Source organism: Myotis nattereri, assembly GCF_964212035.1.
Source record: "Myotis nattereri genome assembly, chromosome: 12".
NCBI classification, from domain to species: Eukaryota; Metazoa; Chordata; class Mammalia; order Chiroptera; family Vespertilionidae; genus Myotis; species Myotis nattereri.
Genome location: NC_138087.1, coordinates 31,209,296 through 31,230,540, shown reverse-complemented (window position 1 = coordinate 31,230,540; position 21,245 = coordinate 31,209,296). Strand labels below are relative to the sequence as shown.

Sequence of the window (21,245 nt, the reverse complement as noted above, 5' to 3'; positions counted from 1 at the left end):
AAATATATGTCTTCAGGGTCTTGGCACTTGTAACAACTTTTCTAATTAAGCTATCTCCTAGAAAATAAATAAGTAGATTCTTTGACATTTTAAAATTAATTGCTTTTTCACCTTGGTTGTTACTATTTCTTGTAACTTGTAGGTATAGGTTGTTTGCCAATAATGTACAATAAAATGAACTCCTTTATCACTAAGTACTACTGTTGGGACTTGCCAGTAGGATTAATTTTGTCATCACTAATTTTTTCATACTTCACTATTTCTTTCAGATTTTCAGTGATGTTTCCATTAGATGATTTTGGGAAAACAATTTCCGCAGTGGATGTGGCATTAAAAAATAAAGTCTCTGAAACAATCGTGGGTCCTGAAGCTCTCACCTAATTTTAAAAACTGCTCAGAGTATCCCTCAGAATGTATTGAACTTGCATGCATTCAATATATCATTTTTCTAAACACAGTATTTCAAATTTTGAAGCATTTACTCTTTTTTCTCCTCAGGTGCTATCTCAATGATAGGAATTTTATTTCCTGACTCAAGCTATTTCTTAAAGTCTTCCAATACAGGTCTTCAACATAATGCCACAATGTACACATAATATCGACTTAAAAAGAATAATGAGTCCACATGTTCTGCCTTTAACAAGCATCCCCATGTCTGAAAGCCTTAAAATTATTTGGCATTTTCATCCATTTTCATTTGGACTCACAAACACGGTGAAGACAGACAGAGGTTTCAGTCAAATGTTTACTCTCCACAATTTTCCCCCAGGTAGAGAGATATTTTTTCTCCCTTTGATCAACAGCCTTCAGACATAGTCCCTGGAGGTGGGACAAGTGAGAGGGAAGTGCAAAAAAAATGAGAGGGAAAAGAAGTTCTAGAGAATCTCAGGGAAATAGCTCAAAATGCTTACAGATTCTGTCTTTGCTTTAAGTGGAACATAGGTCAGTAATCATAGCAAACCAATATTTTCACATATATGTTCAGGAAAGTGTGTGAAATGAGGTTTTAAGTTCTTTCCTTGAGCACATATTTCACCCCACAGGGCTTCTCGCTGCTCTGTGACTAGGCTGTGTTTGTGTATGTGTGTGCCCAGACTTGACAAAACGCAGTGAAAGTGAATATGGACAAGGAGAATGATTCTTCCCTGTGTGCTGGCTGAGGGAAACAGTCATCAAGCAAGCACCTTCCTATGTGTTTTATTTAGGTTAACCCATTTAACATCACTGAAGTGAACATCACTTTGGATTTCCACTTCTCATTTGAAGACACAGCCTCATAATGAAAGTGAGTGGTCCAGAGAACACGGAAAGTAAATGGCAGTGGTACAATTTAACCTGGGATTCCATTTGTATGAGCTTTTTAAATGTGCTGTCGAATAAAACAATTGTGACCACCTACTAGGAGCCTCATTGGACAGGTATCCATTCGTTTCTGGAACAGCTCTCTTAAGAGATTTCAGGAGCACAACGTGGCCTTCTTTGCCTTATAAGAAATAACTAATCTAAGGGAAAATTTTACACTTCCAGCTTAAAACCAAAAAAAAAAAAGGGAAGCGCTTCTGTCCTGAGCATCATTGGGATGGATTTACACGGGCCCTCTTTTAAAGGCTTAACTACAAAGACAATTTCCAATATTCATTTGCAATGAAGAAGTTATCAAAAGACAACCTTCTAGAAACCTTAATCCTGTCTCAGTGACTGAGAGGAAGTCTGAGAACCTCTGGTAGGCACCTTAGGGGCTCGGGTACCACACAGGCATTCATCCCCGAGGGTTGCAGGCCTGCTGATCTGCCTGGCATTGAAACAAAGAGGTGTGGCACTGAAGCAAGGTCTCCAAGTCTCCCTGGCAGACCCAGCCATGTATTTCCGGAGAGAAGCCCCCGGCAAACAAAAGAGACGGAGGAGAAAACTATGTGTGGGGAAATGAGTGGTAGTTGCAACAGTCTTACTAGAGACTTCCCAGCGGGTGGTGGTGAGAACCTGGGAGATGATTCAGTCCACTGAGAAAGCCGCCAGCCACTCTGAAGACTAAGAGACATTTTATAGCAGTGGTTACAAGCATCTGGGGAGGGATGGTGGAACGAGTTGCAGTAAAATGCGTTTTAATAGCAAATTATTAGGAAAATTGAAAACCTTTTCTAATTTCCTAACAATTAAAACCTCTGTATGCAAAATATTCACACAAATATTGTGATTAATGTTTTACATTCATTTCTTAATTAGGCCCTCTGAATCACACACACACACACACGCACACACGCACACACACACCCCCCCCAAAGCAGGAAGCAGGTTATAGGCCTGCCTCATAACATACTCTTCAGAATACTATGAAGTAAAAGGGAACCAAGGGGCGCTCTCAGGCTGCTGCGGCCCAGCACAGTGGATGTTGCCTTCATCTAAAGCAGCGGTTCTCAACCTTCCTAATGCCGTGACCCTTTAATACAGTTCCTCATGTTGTGGTGACCCCCAACCATAAAATTATTTTTGTTGCTACTTCATAACTGTAATGTTGCTACTGTTATGTATCATAATGTAAATATCTGATATGTAGGATGTATTTTCGTTGTTACAAATTGAACATAATTAAAGCATAGTGATTAATCACAAAAACAATTTGTAATTATATATGTTTTCCAATGGTCTTAGGCGACCCTTGTGAAAGGGTCGTTCGACCCCCAAAGGGGTCGTGACCCACAGGTTGAGAACCGCTGATCTAAAGGGAGACAGGAAAAAAAAAAAAACTATTCATGTGACATTGACAGGTTGGGCCTTTCATGAATTTGTGTCCTAACAGAACTAAGATGAGAACTAGCAGGGCATCCAGGCTGTGCGTTCATTCAAGGCCTGGAGGTACCAAGGGCCTGGGGTGTGAGTGCGGGCGCTGAGGATGACGGGGAGTGTGCCTTTTCTTTCTCTAGCCAGCATAGCCAAAGACAAGGCTGGCATTTGAATGAATTAGGTGCAGTGGTAAACGGAATGCAATATTTCAGCAACTGCTTTTCTAATATTTTCAGTATGTGCTTATAGGCAATAGTGTTAATAAAGGTTTTATACTTTCTAGCAAAGATCAGTTATTTTAATAATTCAAGTTGCTTTATCAGATTTGTTGAGTGAATTTCTATTAAGCAAGCAAAAGGATAGGTGGAGCCTAGTGGGACTCATTTTTGTGAGCATGTATTATTTTTCTCCCCTCTGGATTTTAATTGATCTATTTTTAAATTAAAATAACATGAGGGCATCTTTATCTTTCTTCCTTTTACACTTTGGGTAAAGACTTTCTGTAAATATAACGTATCTGCTTTACGTAGGTGAACATAAAATATATTGCCATGCTAAACATTTTTGAGACACTTTTGAAAGTAAAAGTATATAGTATTATTAATAATATACTTTCATATATGAATAATTACATTGGGAAAACAGACATGCATTGTCACTTCCCAAGTAAACCAGAATGCATGGTTAGCTTAGTTTTAAGCATCGATCAGGTATTGCAGAAAGGCAATAGTAAATGTTTCCAAGAATTCATTGCAAAACTAGTTTTCAGGCATAGGCATGTTCTCATATAGAGATTTATGAAGAAACAAGATTCAAAAATTGCATTTTAACAGGAAGGTCTTCAACATGCCATGCTAAAACTGACATAAGAGAAAAAATAAAATTAAAATATTTTATTCCTTGCAATTATAGGAATTAGTCCAGGAAAGTATGTAGCATGTATATACTAATGCATTTGTTAATTTCTCCAAGATAATTTCTGAAACCCAGAAAGAATAAATTAAAAACCAACTTTTTGAGATTATGGCTATAAAGGGAAGCAATAATATTGCCACTCTTGTGGAAAAGAAATTTCAAAGTGGGAACCTTAATTAGGATCATTCGGGGGAGCTAGTATTGAACAATAGGTCTCAGTGTGAAAAAAAAAATATATACTTTTTTTCAGTTTGTAATATAGACTTTGGGCAAGTAACACACTCTCCGTGTCTCAGCTTTCCCAGTTATGATATGGATATAATAGCAGTACCTTTAATATAAAGTTGTGAGGATAAATTATACAATATATGTAAACCATTTAAAATAGGCACGATACCTCATAAGTATGTGCAACGACTGGCTATTGCTCTGTGTTCTCTAAAATAATAGAGACTAAACCATGCAAAGAAGGAAAACAGATGTTGGAAGCTAACGGGACCCACTTCTTCCGGTGTGTGGCTGCCCTAAAACTGGGCATTTTTTTCTCTAATCGTAAGATCATTCTTAGCACAGCAAAATAAGAGCACTGAAAATCAAATCAAATGCTGGAAATGACAGAAATTCCTTGAATAGAATGCAAAAAGAAAGGTTTATTTATGTAGTGTCTTGCTATTTACAGTGTACTCCTTGGACCAGCCCCTTTGACATCACTGAGAAGCTTATAAAAATCTAGGTTCTGGAGCCATACTGCAGACCCACCGAATTAGAATGTGCACTTTAACAAGACGGCCAGGTGATCCCTAGACACATTAAGGTTTGAAAAGCACTAATAGAATATGCAGCAAAACCCATTTTTTCTCCAACATTTGCTCCTCCCTAAATACCATCCCACACAGCATCTCATACAGTTGTCCATTCCTCCTTTTTATACAAACTCTTGTAAACTTCTCTTGTGCCTCCAAACTTTCGTTATCCTCTTCCTAACCACGCCCCACTCTGGCCATCTCTTATTTTACCAAGCACTCTAGTCTATGCCACATTAAGTCACCCTTTCACACGGTTTTCCTTATTAAATTTGAATAAGAGAGAAAAATGGTAACACTTTCTCTCAGCTACTCGAGACTAGAAACTCTCAAGGTAGTAAAAGGAGGAACAACCTGACACGAAGTCTCCTTATAAGTCTGACAATGTGAACAGAGTCCATGCAATACCAGTTCCCAGCACTGTAAACACACAAATGTGTTGAGTTCATTATTCCCTGATAGAGATAAAAGGATACAAACTTCTCAAAAAATGAATTAGAGGGATACCAACAGCACCAATTCATCTTAGTTTTTAATAAATAATCATAATAGAAGGCTATTAGTTACTTAAGAAATAAATTCTTTTTCTTTTTTGCTTCTTGTAAGAATTATAGCCAAAACAAAACTCATTTGTGCCAGTAAGGACTGGGCATTTCACTATCAATATAAATACTATAAAATATTTCTTATAACCACTTATACTGTAACTAACAACAAAATATTACTTTTTTAATTGATAGAGATTTTGGTTGAGAATTTGAATAAGTGAAACATCTGTGAACAAACATCTCCCTTGACATAATCCAGTTGAAAAATAAATTTTCTCTTTTTTAAAAAAAAATTAAAAATGAGAAGAAACAAAACACCTTAAAATGACAAATGGATTGCCCAGAGGAAAAGCCAGTCTTCCTTCCTTCCTTTCTTCCTTCAGCACACCATTGCTACATATATTTTATTACTACCAATATTATGATTTCCCACAATATTTAATGACATGTTTCCCTCTTCCACATGGAAATTTACCCAATAGAAGTCCCCCAAAGAAGCAGAACCACAGCACATTTATAACAAAGCAAGAAAATTGCCTTTAAATTTCTGCTTCCCACTATGATAATTCAATTAAAATTAAGTTAAATATAATCACCTAAGAAACTAGAAAATGAAAATCAACCTGGATGTACATCATGACCATGATCGTCAACACCTCCACACAATGAGAAGAGCAAAGAGAGAAACACTAGCTTCCCCTTTCCAAACTTCTACAGAACTGTAAATTACTTTAAAAAGACACTGTGCCACCTTTGATGGTGTGACCATTGGGTGTGTTCTCGGGGCCATCCCTGGGCAAGCTGATGGCCCACGTGAAATGGAGAACGTTTGGGAAACAGACTAGACTCCTGGGGTACAGGTACCTGAGACTTTCTAATGTTCAATCTTAGCTCAGTTCAGAAAAAAAGGAAAGAAAGACATTAAAAAGGAGAGGGTTACATCCTTGGGAAAAAATGTAGCCTCCTTTAAGACATGCTGACATTCAGTCCATTTAATTGTACACATTTTTATAGGTTCTGTAGGCAACATAAATCTTTTTGAATCTTAGAAGGAAACAACATTCTATGCAGATTTGAGAAGAGAAAAACTCACTTACCACAATTGTTCAGTTAATTGACAGGCACCATCATCTGAAACGGCAAAAATGTTACTTGGATATTGCAATCATAAAACCACCCAGCACATTCAAATTGTCTTCAAACACATTTTGTGAATATATCTACAGAAGCAAAATTATATAAGCAATAAAAATACCTGTCGTATCTCAATCATTTAGTTATTTCAAATGAAGGTGTTTCATATCCACCATTTTGGATTCAAATTAGATAACTGGTTGTTTTTTCAAAATATCTTTTTATATTACACCAATATTTTCTTCTAATGCTGAGGTTGAAAAGGTAGCGAGAAATACAGAGCTACTGTATAATACAATCTTGGTCCTGTGTGAACACAATTGTGAAACACTTACCTTAACACAGAGTTCTGATAATGCTATATAAATCACATATGGAGCTCAAAAATCCTTATTGTTGTCTATATAAAAAACACTAAAGTATTTAGCATAGTGTTCAGTGGCTTCAGTCTGTTGCTTCTATTCCATCTTTCTAAGATTCTCTTCTATAATTCTAAAATGCATCCTCATTCTACATTTCAAATTGATCTCCAACTATTTCTCTTGTGCCCTACACTCATACCATATCTTAAACACACACACACTTTTTTTTAAAAGAATTTTATTGATTCTAGAGAGAGAAATGGAGAGGGGAAGAGAAACAACTATGTGAGAGGAACACCAATTGATTGCCTCCCACATGTGTCCTGCCCAGGAACTGAACCTGCAACCTGGGTATGTGCCCTATGGGGAATCAAACCTGCCACCGTTTGGTGTATGGGATGACGCTCTAACCAACTGAGCCACACTGGCCAGGGCCACACTCTCTTTTATAAATGATATTTTGGTTCACCCCTTTTTCTCTGCCTTAGCATTCTTTCTACCCATTCCTTAGGGCCAGAACAATTAACATCTCCTCAATGAAGCCATCTTAATATGCAGAGAAGGAATTATTATCTTTCTAGTTGTCCCCACCATATTTTGTGTCTGTACTATAGTACTCATCATAACCTATCTTATATTATTGATATGAGTGTTTATGCCTTGACCCTCTTCATTTTTTGCCTATGATGAAGACTGCCTGCTATGCTTTTGGCACAGGAGATGATCAGAAGATGCTAGCTGAGCCAAAGGGACCAATGCATTTAATATAGAGATAATGTATCATGTACATTTTCTTTATGTTCATCTACCATCTCTTTTAAAATATGTTTTTATTGACTTCAGAGAGGAAAGGAGAGGAAGAGAGAGAGAGAAACATCAGTGATGAGAATCACTGATGGGCTGCTGCTGGAAACCATTTACTGTCTTCATTAGCTGAGTATAGACAGAGACCCCAAAAGTTAGTAACCTTGAAGCCCTAGCAAAGGTCAGGGCTGTGTACCACCCAGTTAATCTAGATACCACCCAGTTAATCTAGACAATGATAGCTGAAGCAACCTCCCTACCTTTAATCATGTAAATTGCCTAAGGGTCATGTTATAACCTAATCTGTGTGTCATTGAAACCTCCTTACCCTAGGGCTACCCCAGACAAACCTCCTTACCCTAGGGCTACCCCAGACCAAATAAAAGGTTGGAGTGGCCAGAGCATCCCAGAGCATCAGGGGAAGTCTCTCTCTCCTTGAGTTGGACTTGCCCGCCTGGCTCCCCAACATTTCCAAATTATCTCGTGTCTTTTTTTCTCATTTGTTGGCTCCTCTTTCAGATACCGAACCCTACTCCACGCGGGACGTGGAAGGAAACTAACCCAGCAGGCTGCCTCCTGCACTCACCCTACTGGGGACTGAGCCCACAACCTGAACATGTATCCTTGACAGGAATCCAGGACCCTTCAGTCTGCAGGCCAACACTCTATACACTGAGCCAATTTGGCTAGAGCCATCTACCATCTTTTAAGAGAACAGTATAGTTGCATTGCACCCGGTTCCGCTAAATAAAGCTTGAATTTTAAATAAATAGTAATATCCGGTATGAATGAAACATTTTTAGTTTCATAAAAATAAATTAAGGAATTGAATTTGGAATTTCTTTTATTGATAAATGACTTTTCAGGCAAGTTCTTAAAACATTTTTGTATCATATGGAGGTACTTTTTTTTTTAGATTTAATGTGCAGTTTTTTGTGTGTGTGTTTTTGTTTTTTTTGGCTTGAATGTTGCATGGGAAGGTGACAATACTTACTGGATCTCTATTAGCACAGCATGTGTTTGAAATAGTGTTTTGAGGAAAAGTGACATATTTGCCTTGAACCATTAACACAGTCACCCCAGCAGCAAGCGGGAAATTAGCAGCATGATCTTAGAACAGAGAATCTATCTTTTTATGCAGAATGAAATTATAGCTGCCTTTTTGGTAATTTTGTGCTTCTGGCCAAGTTAGCTATGTCAGATCAGATTCTGCCAATATGAAGCATGCAGGCATATTACACACTCACATCCCATCCTTCATTCTCTTTCTGGGTCCACATTCACTTTATGCTTCAAAGAATTTTCTCAGATAATTATAAATTAGGTATCTATTCATCCACTTTATTAAAGACTTCTTTACTATTTTATGCAATATATTAAACATCAAGAGATATTATTATTGAATTAAATAATAAAAATTTAAATAACATACGAATTTTAATATGAATATTGAAAATAAAAGCAATGTTTCTTTTTTAAAAATATATATTTTTTATTGATTTCAGAGAGGAAGAGAGAGGAAGAGAGAGATAGAAACATCAATGATGAGAGAGAATCATTGACTGGCTGCCTCCTGCACGCCCCCACACGGGGATCGAGCCCGTAACCCAGGCACGTTCCCTGATTGGGAATCAACCTGTGACCTCCTGGTTCACAGGTCGACACTCTACCACTGAGCCACGCCAGCTGGACAAAAAGCAATGTTTCTTAAATTGGTGAGAGAAGAACTTGATTAGTTTCTTTGTACCTAAACCAAAAATGTGATATTTCACCCTTCAGCTTTTGGGATTATGTGTCTTTCATTCCAACCCCCTATACTTCTCATATGGAGAACACGGATCTAATGTATAATTAAGAAAAACACAGCTTTTTAAAACAATTGTGATTTAGTGATTCACTTAAAGGAGAATGCTACTCAGTAATTTACCATGTGCTGATAGTCTGAGTCTACAGCGAGGTTATTAGTGGACACTTTTGTCCTACAAGTACCATTAAAGCAAATAACTTACTACCTGGGTAACTAAGGGACTGGGAGAGAAGAAGAGCCTATCAAAATCTTTGAAGGGTAGACACACGTCAGATGAGTGTGACTGTCCCATAGTTGTAGGTGGAGAGGGGGCAGGGGGAATGGTAGGAACCCTGAGGGGATGTAGGGAACCCCTTGTCCCTCTCCAGCCCCACCTCCACCCGAGCTCAGTACACGCTCTGCACAGCATGCTGTCCCTCACTGTCTGCTTGATATTCTATGATATTTATTTTACGAAAGCACTAAACTGTAATAAAGTGAACTTGCTTTAAAAACAACAAAACAAACCAACAAAACTTTGAAGCTTTGGCCCTGGATGGTGGGGCTCAGCTGGTTGGGCATAATTCTGTGCATGGAAAGGTCAGGGCACATGCCCGAGTTGCGAGCTCAATCCTGTTAGGGGGTGTGTAAGAGGCAGCAGAACACATCTATGTTTTTCTCTCTCCCTCTCCCTTCTTCTCTCTTTAAAAACCAATAAAATTATACTTTAACAAACTTCGAGGTTTTATTTTTGATTCCAGAGATGCTGGCATGGTTGTGGAGATGGAGTCATCCCAAACAAAATGATTTATAGATAGCACATGTACTTACCAAATATTTCTCTTAAAATAAGTTTTCTAAGGGCCATTCATATGCAAATTGATTCTAATAACAGTTATAATTTGCCATTCACCTTATATTTGACCATTTAATTTGCATAAAGGGTGTCAATTTTCTATTAAAAAACCATGGTGTTTGAATGCAGGTACAGAATACTAAGTTGGATATCATTTTGATATTGTGATATTATAATTTTTTAGAAAATAAAGTGAAGAAAACATTAAATATGTATTATTTCCTTCTTTGTACTAGGTGGGTGGTAGGAATAAGCCATCTATTTCTATATTTACTTGTAAAACATATTATGGAAATAATTATGAAAAACAAATGCAAATAGGTACCCACGCTCAGCATAGAAAATTATTTTAGCAATGGAATTCTTGAGTTCCAATAATATCATTGAAATACGTACATGCATATATAGTACATACGTTTCATATACATCTTTCTCTTACTTTCTATTGTCCCAACACACACACCCACACTCACACACACACACACACACACACACAGAGCTATACATAGGTAATCAGAAGAATACTCTTCTAATTATATCAGATTTCTCTTTCTTTTGGCATTTCCTCTTCTTCAGAACAAAACTCCAGTCCTCTTTTTCCATATCAGTCATGAGCAAATCCAGGGCTTGGGCTGCAGTGGCAGAAGATTAGCGGTAATGATACCATTGTAATAACCTGGTTATTAATTAGAAAGAGAGTAAAAGTGAGGCTGAATGTTCTAGGAATACTCAGTAAGGTCTGGGAGCTGGGGAAAGTGCTCATCTGTCAACACACCAAGGAGTCAGTCATTGGCCAGAATAGGAGTGGTCACTGTAAGGGTGCAAAATCTAAGAAACTTAACTCCCGAACAAAGGGAATTTCTCTCTTGGATACTTCTGTTGCACGGGGTACGCTCCCCTGGATTGGCCCACAGCCCAGTGTGTGGGGCCCACACCATGGACCGATAAATTACAATGAACCTGATACTCTGCTGGACTCATTTCCACCATGGAATGGAAACTCTGCACACTGGCTGTTCATCTAGCTTTACTAAAGCCCCAGCTGCACCTTTCCCAGGACTGGATTAAGGGAAGTGTGACTTTGAAAACCAAGGGATATAACTTCACACAAATAAAAGTCATTCTGCCGTGTGAGTCCTAGATAATTCTTTTTCTCAGATATTGCAAGAACCCCACTCCCACTAGCAATGGAGACATTTCACCATGCAATCCTTCCATAACAGTAATAGGGGAAGAAAATGAAAATGACAGGAAATTGGTATTACTGAGTCTAATAGCTACATATATTCCATAAACAAACCGAACCCAGGATAGACTTCCTTTGTAAAAAAAAATAAAAATAAAAATAGGAATAAAAATAGAAAGGCTAACATGAGGTCTTACTTTTATTTTCCTGAACAAAGAACACTTACTCCAGTCATACATAATTGTGAGTTCTTTAATTTAAATATGAGGCTAATCTTGGCTTATCTTGGGCAACCACAAAATGAGTAAATTTCTGCACCCACCTACCAGAATCTTAAAAGCTTATGTAGAGCCCTTAACTGGTTTCAGTCATGAATAACATCCCAATGGTCTCAATAATACATTACTCTCTGGAGGTTGTGTTTTTGAAAAGGCTCTGGCTATGGGAACTGTGGATGGAACATTCTAGAGATGGGAGATGGGGTACAGAGTCTCCCATTTCAAGTCCTGCTCAAGGGTCAATGGGGCAATCATGTCCTCTTGCTGGCCTCCTCCAACACAATGCTAATGAACTCAATAGCTAGTTAAAGACAGAGATTCTGATCTTCTCCTTCCTCTTCTTCCTTGATTCTACCTTTCCTAATCACTTTCTCATGTTACCTACTTGCTCTTCTCCCAATTCCATGGAAGAACAGAACAGTCTTACAGGTTCTCTCTCCTGTTTTCAAAACCAAGAATGCTATTTCATAGTTTCCTAAGGGCTTTTACTTCTATAAGTAGATAGGAAGAAGTAGAAGGTATGGAAAATATAATAGCAAGGGATAAAGCTCTTAGTTTCAACTAGAGTGAGCTACTTGTCCTGGTTTTAAAGCTGAGTTCCAAACCCAAGGAATCCACCCTCCATAACAGCCCCAGGATAAAAGGATTGTTAGTTCTAATAGATTTTTTAAATATATTTTTATTGATTTTTTACAGAGAGGAAGGGAGAGGGATAGAGAGTTAGAAACATCGATGAGAGAGAGAGATCTATCAGCTGCCTCCTGCACACGCCCCACTGGGGATGTGCCCGCAACCAAGGTACATGCCCTTGACTGGAATCGAACCTGGGACCCTTGAGTCCGCAGGCTGATGCTCTATCCACTGAGCCAAACAAGTTAGGGCAGTTCTAGTAGATTTTCAACTAGCCTCAGTCTGCGTCATAACTTGAGAATATAAAGGGCTATAGATTTTTACTTTTTTGTTCCCTCTTTTTGTCCATTCTTCCTCTTAGATTTTGAGACCCCTGCCTGCCTTGTCACTCTACACACCTCCAGGCACTTACATACAGAGATCATCCTATTGCTTTCTGTTCTCTGAAATATTTTACATTATAAAAAATGTCAATCATATGATAAATGCCATCAACAATTGTGTAATATCAATAACAAAATAGTGCGTTAAAATGAATAAGGTACACTTTGTTGTTTTTTCTTCACTCATTCATTAAACAAATGCTTTTTACCAAACAAATATTTCAGTATCTATGCGTTGTGCACTGTTGTAGGCCCTAGGGATCTAGTGGTAACCATGTAGACATATTTCCTACTTATATTCTTGCAGCATGGAGAGGTAAGGCAGAGGAAGACTAAAAAGTACACAGATAAGTAAAATAATTTCAAAAAATTAGTAAAATGAAGGAAATAAAACAAGTGATGTGACTCATAGGAGAAGCACATTAGATTGATGCTCAGGCCTGAATAACACAAAACAAGACACAGAGGCGGAAAAGGTGGACAGATTGTTTATGTAAAGGAATAGTGAACATACAGGCTTTGTATGGACTTATATTCAAAAAAATAGAAGGAAGGCCAACATAACTGGGGTCTAGCAAGGAAGAAGAGAGTGGCGAAAGATAACGTAAGAGAGGTAGGTGGGGGCCAGAGCTTAGGCTGCACGGTAGGCCACTGCTAAGAAATCTGGATTATTTTCTAAGTACAGTGGGAAGTCAGGGAGAGCTTAAAGTGGTAGTGTGGCCTTACCTGTTATTGTTTTATTTCTTTTTAAAAAAATATATTTTATTGATTTTTTTTACAGAGAGGAAGGGAGAGGGATAGAGAGTTAGAAATATTGGTGAGGGAGAAACATCGATCAGCTGCCTCCTGCACACTCTCTATTGGGGATGTGCCCGCAACCAAGGTACATGCCCTTGAACAAAACTGAACCTGAGACACCTGAGTCCGCAGGCCGACGCTCTATCCCAGTGATGGTGAACATATGACACTCATTTTTTTGGTTGATTTTTCTTTGTTAAATGGCATTTAAATATATAAAATAAATATCAAAAAATATAAATCTTTGTTTTACTATGGTTGCAAATATCAAAAAATTTCTATATGTGACACGGCACCAGAGTTAAGTTAGGGTTTTTCAAAATGCTGACACGCCGAGCTCAAAAGGTTCGCCATCACTGCTCTATCCACTGAGCCAAACCAGTTAGGACCCTGTTGTTGTTTTAAACATACCTGTGGCGACTCTGGAAAATGGAAAGCAGAGGCAGGAATAAAAGCTGACAGATCAGACTTGAAACTTTCTGGGCAAGAGCTTGTGGTGATTTAGATTAACGTGTATTTGGAGATAGAGAAAATTGGATGGATTTATGTAGATCCAGGGTATATTTCAGAGGTAGAGTTAATAGAATCTAGTGATGAATTGGTTGTGGATAGTGAGTTAAAAGAGATACAGGAAAATCACTGGTTTAGGATTTTAATAAGTGAGAAGATATTAGTGATGGGTATTGAAATGGGCAAGACCGGTGTAAAGAATCTAGGTTTATTAGTATGTGTGTGTCAGCTGTGGTGATTCTATTTTAGCCTTATTAGGCTGAGATGTCTCTTAGTTACAGGAGCGCTAATGTCAAGTAGGAAGTTGGATGTGGAAATCTGTAGTTCCCTGGGAGGTTACAGCTAGACACACATTGGGAACCATTATCACAGAGAAGGTATGCGAAGGCATGGGGATTGGAGTGTCTGTAAACCAAGAGTGGAAAGGGTAGGCCGGGGCCTAGGGAATCCCAGTATAAAGAGTAGCAACTAATTACACTCAAGTTCCATGGGGCTTATCTAGAGAGGCGTATTTAATTGAGTTTTTACCAACTCCGTGCTTAATGTCACTTTCTATGCTAGGTGCCCCAGTGAACAAGGTTGATTTATGCCTCATCTGGCTTATGGTTTAGGTTCCATGAAAGTATGTTTCTTTCTCCAGCCTTTCTGGAGTCATAACATTCCAGTGTTATACGAATGATCTATCAATTTCAACCAGTTCTCTATTCCAGTACCAAGCATTTCTAACCACTCTCATTTCCTCCCATTTCCTTTCAAAATTGAAAACCCCAAAATTACTTCAGTAGGAAAAAAAAAGATAATATAATGACATTGTTTTCCCTTAAACTACACACTTCTGGAAAAGGAGCTATTTGCAACTACAAATTCACAATGTAGTTGCAGCTTAATATTGTTCTTTGTACTTTATTTGATCCCCCTTTCCCTTCCTTTGCAAGTTATAACTCAGCAACATGGGAAGCTACAATGATTTCTTAATAAAGAATGATCAAGGTGATGGACTCTAAGTTTCCTGGAGTGTTACCAGTCACTACAGGAGTTGCAGGCAAAGCAGCAATGTGCATCTAATGTCAGTAGAATAAAGCAAAAAAAAAAAAAAATTAAAATCATTAGAACCCTTTAATTCTAAGGAATATGAAGGTACACAACAGCTGGAACAAATTTTACAAGCAGTGTCCTGTACCTGGGCATGGGTTATAACATTTGCTTAACTCTCCTTCAGCTTCAATGAATAAAATTGGAAATTTAAGAGTGTTTTAGCAAGATAAAGTTCAGATTTGCCCAGCCTATGAAACTATTCTTAGCTTAGGCCAGTGGTTCTCAACCTTGGCTGCACATTAGAATCACCTGGGAATCTTTTTAAAATGCTGATTTCTGGGCCTCATCCTCCAGAAATTCTGTTTCTTTGTTACTAATGTGGCCCCGCCCCATAACAAAGAAACAGAATTTCCAGAGGATGAGGCCCAGAAATCAGGATTTTAAAATGATTCCCAGGTGATTCTAATGTGCAGCCAAGGTTGAGAACCACTGGCTTAGGTGAAATAAAGCCATAAACAAAACAAGCTCTATGAAAGATTTTACCATGGTTGGTGCAAATGTGGATTTTTATCCTGTAACTGTAAGGAGACAGTTGCTTAACAAATTGCATTTCCCCCAGTTTCATCCTTACCTCTGTCTACATTACTTTTTCCAATCCTGAAAGAATTTTTATATAATTGTTGGAAATCATACTGATGTTTGCCCTTTAGCTTTTCTCTCTCTTGAGATAATTTTTAATTCGCTAACACATTGCAAACACTACAGCTTTGCATATTTTTTGCATGTTTAACCTATCCTAAACATAGCAAATTTGTCATTTAATTTTGCTAGTATTTTTCTTGTTCCTTAAAAATATATCCTATGGATAACTTTGTTTTGGAATATGAAGTGTTAATGTAAATTTTACCTCTGCACTCTATTTACAGGAGGGAATATATTGAGAAGATTGAATAGCTAAAATAGGATCTGAAGGAGAATATTCACATACCTAAGGAGACAGAAGTTTTGGAAATATATTAAAATTATCCTCTGAAAATTGGCATCGCTTTGATTTGGGAGTAGAAACAGCACAAAATCAGCCCGTTTAGTGCCTCTTGCTCTGAAATAGAAGCCTTAGAATGTTAAACTCGAAGTAAACACTTAGCTGTCGTTCTATTCAATGAAGTAAAAAAATTGAATAAAAGAGGTAAGAGATGGGAGGAGAAAGCTGTGTAGTAGAAAAATATAAGCCTTTTAATTAATTCTAAAAAAGTGTGATTCTATGTAACAAGAAAATCTACAGTAAATAAATTAATAGTTTTCAAATATATACATTCCTGATGTCCCAAATCCCTGAATTTGTCCATATAAGAGGTGTAGAATTTGGTCTCCTGGTGGGAGTGTGAGGAAGTGTTACTAATATGTAAATATCCCAACTGGAATCTCTATCTACTTTTCATATCCATTTGTCCAGTATGTTCCCCACAATTAATATGTACTTCCCCTCTAACTGTAAATTCTGTTCCCTTCATGCCTCATTTCCTTGATTTTGACTCAATGGCAAATGTTCTGGTATATAGTACAATGTTTCCCGTAGAGCTTGTTTCAGGTTCTTGGCACAGCCTCTTTCTATTGTGAATAAACCCATTTTTTTTTTCTCTAAGGTTCTACTTTTTAACTAAAATTAAGCCTTAGACTCACAATATTCAGTCATTTTTCCAATGGAGGTCTCCCTCCCACACCTCCACAATTCTAAGATGTTAAGAAAAGGGAAAGAACTTGATAAACTCTTGAGTTTTCAATACCATTCCCAGAAGTAAGGGGTTTATTAAAGCAAGTCTGTGAGAGCACAAAACAGATAACAGAATTGAAAGAGAATGTTTTGGTATAAGAGAGACTTTGCCAAAGCTGAATACTTAAAGAAGTCCATGAGGATTGATTAATGTGCAAGTTTTTGGGGGAGATGAGAGGAAAAGGGCTGAGGAGCAATGATGTTCATAAAATATCTGACAGGAACTCTTTCAACTCTATTTCAATATGTCCCCATTATCATTCACTTGTTTGCTTTTTTTTATAACTGTTGCAGAAGCAGCCTTGGGCCACTTTGATGTCTATCAAATATATGATTGTAAAGTCTCAATTAATGTGCCTTAATTTTGAAAATCTTTAATGATTGAAAATACTTTCTCCTTTTAACTCCTTTCTTTATTGCCTGCCAAGCAAAGGTATTTCTTCTTCTTCTCTATTGTAATGCTAAAATCTTGAGCTCTGGTGCTAGAAAGATTAGATTTGAATCAAGACTTTGCCACTAGCTAACTGTGTGCTCTTGAAAAAATTAGCTAATTGCTTAATCTCTGTTGGACTTAAATTTTCGCCAATGGGAAAATGGTACTTCATAAGTATCCGCATGTATTAGGTAAGTTTAGCATACAATCAGCTTGTAAGCAAGCACAAGGAACTTTGCACAATGTCTTCAATCAACCACTCCTCCTCCTTCTCTTCTTTCTTCTTCCAGTTAATATTTCTAAAATGTCTCTAGTATCTTTTCTATTCCCTTTTTTTCTGTGCCTATATCCCTCCTGGCTCAGAAAATAATAATTGTCTGAGATCTTGGATTCATCTTGTTGTTACTGTTCTGTCAGCCTTGTCTTTGGTAATTGTATCTACTACCATACAGTCCTTTACAAAGCAAGACTTCATATTATACATAGCTCTCACCAAAACTCCTACTCCTTTTCTCATTTTATTTCCGAACTTTAGGGGGGCCTCTTCATCTAGAGTGGCATTTAACTGCTGCCTCTAAGTCATATTACTTATAAGTCACCTAGAGGCCCAGTGGGTTCCCTCAGCCTGGCCTGCGGGGATCAGTGGACCTCCGCGCCGCTGCAGCCTGGCCCTACGCGACAGCTCATTGGGCTCCAGCCCGCTGTCCCTGTGGATCCTCACAGCACAAAGTAGTGCATGAAGCAGCAGACGGCCCACCAGGAGGCAGTTCTTGCATTGAGCGTCTGCCTCCTGGTGGTCAGTCTGCGTCATAGCGACCATCCAGCCAGCCGGCTGGGCAGCCAGTCATCGGGCCATCTGATCACTTAGGCTTTTATATATATATAGATATCGTTACTGGTATACGACCTCTCCTTAGGTTTGCCCTTTTTAAAAAATATATATTTTTATTGATTTCAGAGAGGAAAGGAGAGAGATGGAAACATCAATGAAAAGAGAATCGCTGATTGGCTGCCTCCTGCATGTCCCACATTGGGGATTGAGCCCATAACCTGGTCATGTGCCCTGACCCGGAATTGAACTATGACCTCCTGGTTCATAGGTCAACACTCAACCACTGAGTCATGCCGGCTGGATAGTTTGCCCTATTTTTGTTACTCTTATCACACTCCAATTTAAATTGGCAGGTCAACCTGAAATCCGCTTTCTCTTTTGCTACCCCTATACAAAATTAATTGGTTTTACCACAGATTGACTTGTCTGTTTCTTAAATTTAAATAACTAAGTCATGGGACAAGTCTGATTCGCTATCGGGCTTTTTCTGCTCAAAATTATGTTTGTGAGAAGCAACCATAATACTGTATGTGGCAATAATTTCTTTTCATTGCTGTGTGGATTTCAATATATGAATATACAATGACTTATTCAACATTCTACCATTGATGATATTTAGGCTATTTCTACTTTACAGTGATTATGAATAAAGGTTTTCTAAACACACTTGTACATCTTTTGTGGTGACACACAAACAATTATGGTGGATATATACGCACAAAAAAGGCACAAGTATCAAATACACAGATAATACATCGTTATCTAAATAAGAGTGGTTACCTCTGGTTGGTGGGATATAAGGACAATTTTTCCTTATTCTAAATTTTCTACAATAAAAACAAAATTTGGAAATTGGTATACCATAGATATTTAGAATATGAGTACTGATGTTTAAAAGCCTGATTTAAATTCTACTTACTCCCTCTGATTTTACTTACATTTTATTAATTTTATTATTTTATTTTAAGTTACTTAATTTTGATGAAGCTCAGTTTATTCATTTGCTCACTTGTAAAATTAAGGAACCAGAGTCTCCTTCATAGGATTGTTGCAAGGAATAAATTACATATACATGTAAATAGCTTAGTTTCTGACAAAACCTAACCATTCAATACATATTTGTTGAAATTATATCATCATATTTATGATAAAATAACACTGTTTTCCTTCACATAATTTTTGTCATGAAAAATGTGGGTGACTATATGGAAGAATGCATAGTATGATAATTAAATACTAGAGCAAGTAGAAGAAAGTTTAATTTTCATTGACACTATAAACACAGGGTAGCAAACTGCTTGTAGGGCAAACTGGAGGTGGGGTTGTAAACCTGTGGACTGAAGCTACCAAAGAGGCATTGGCAGCAGAGAGAAGAGAAATGCAGGAGTTTTACTGTATCAGTGCACTGACTGAATCATTACCAATGATTCTCACATTTCCGGTTTTGTTTTTTTAACACTTATAAGGAAATTATTATACGTGCAAATTTGGTATCACTTTCTGAAAATTTTGGATTAGCTGGGGATTACACTCAACTGAACTAGAAAAATCTAAAATAAATAAAACATTTACAAGAAAGCATTTAAAAAATCACAAGTATGACAAGCAGTTTTTCTAAGCCATATAGCTTATCTATGATTCTAAAATGTATGTGTTGTGTTTTTGAGAGTCATACCTGCTTTGCTTGTTTGTTCAGAGACCTAGAACATTAGAATAAAGTAAAAACTTAACATCACTGTCTATTTGGGGATTCATTTCTTAAAAGAAAATTAAAGAATAATTTTCATCAGCTTCTTTTATTTCTTAGCAAGTGCTATGATAAAATATGAAAATCAAAATGCAATTATATTAAGAAGCATTATATTAAGGAAAAACAGAAATTTGGGATTTTAGGAAAAGCCCAGTTTGAAAATCAACAGCACTGTTTACTAGTAGTTAATGTTGGGTTAATTTTCTCATCTGTAGAAAGAAGTGATTGTGAGGATTAAAGGAAATAATGAACATAAAACACTCTCACACTGTCTGACACAAACTGGGTTTCAGAAACATTATAATTTTTGTCCCTTGTGACTCTATTATTCAAGTATTTTATTCTACTTAATAGAAATTTCCTTTTTTATTTTGTCTGACTCATTAGAGACTTTTTTATATCACTCAATATATTAGGGCATTTAAAAATCAATTTTTATCAAGAAGTAGGAGACTACAATTTACTTGACCAAAACTTAAACAAAGTTATTATAACTTTTCTGAAATGTGTCTTCACTCTGGAACATCACTACCTGACAAGGATACATGTGCATTATTTTTCTATTAGGCTTTGGATTTTCATACATGCACTAAACTTGTCCACAGTATTTCTACAAATAGATGATTACTCTACCTATTATAGTATTTTGTACATCTCTCTATTCTTGTCACAGATATAGTCATCTACAATAATATACAATTGGAGTTTTTTTTAATATATATATTTTATTGATTTTCCACAGAGAGGAAGGGAGAGGGATAGAGAGCTAGAAACATCGATGAGAGAGAAACATCGATCAGCTGCCTCCTGCACAGCCCCTGCTAGGGATGTGCCCGCAACCCAAGGTACATGCCCTTGACCGGAATCGAACCTGGGACCCTTCAGTGTGCAGGCCGATGCTCCATCCACTGAGCCAAACCGGTTAGGGCAACAATTGGAGTTTTTAATTTATTAGACATCATTGAAGTAATAATATGGGGCTCTAGGTCATTTATTATCCATCTGGTTGTCTCACTACAGTATGAACTTCTCCAGATTTAGAACTGTAGGCTTGGGCCACAATTAGCAATATGGCCCACCAAGCTGATGTGGAAATCCTTAACCAATTTAAGTATGCAGCAATACTGAATTATCTATAATTTTATAGAAGCCAGTAAAATCATATAAAATGAATTCAAGACCAGTAACATCTTGTTGAGTTAATGAGATCTAAAAGGAGCCTACCACTGCTAACTGAGAGCACATAAAACTCCTATAGCAAAGGAACCTTCACTGAAGATGAGCGCACAATATAAAAATTACAAACCACAGGAGTAAACGAAGTAAAAGGAAGAATCAGCAGATGCAGAAAGTAGAAATATTTACGTACCAAGAAATAATAGTAAAGCCAGGACTGATTACTTTCAAATACTAATAGAATCCCAGGGAGGCAGTTGATTTTCAAGTTAACTGGATGACTGGCTCTCAAAGATTGTATTGCATATATAAACTCATATTTCAGGTAAAAAAAATATCCCAAGGTTTCAAATATTTTATTTTCAGCATGTGTGGCATAGTTAAAATAAAGAGGAAAACCTTCCACCTAATTTGGTTCCAAATTAAATATGTTATTCAAATGTATGTGAAATGATTGAAATGCAATGTCTTGGT

At 37.2% G+C, this 21,245-nt stretch overlaps 1 protein-coding gene across 1 annotated transcript in view; it reads right to left on the bottom strand.

The window, feature by feature from the left end:
- PTPRD (protein tyrosine phosphatase receptor type D) overlaps positions 1-21,245 on the bottom strand; it is a 2,145,631-nt gene that overhangs the window by 999,078 nt on the left and 1,125,308 nt on the right. The window contains exon 8 of the mRNA XM_081103407.1: positions 6,145-6,178. The gene's annotated coding sequence lies outside the window, so the exon portion shown is untranslated. The remainder of the gene's footprint in view (positions 1-6,144; positions 6,179-21,245) is intronic.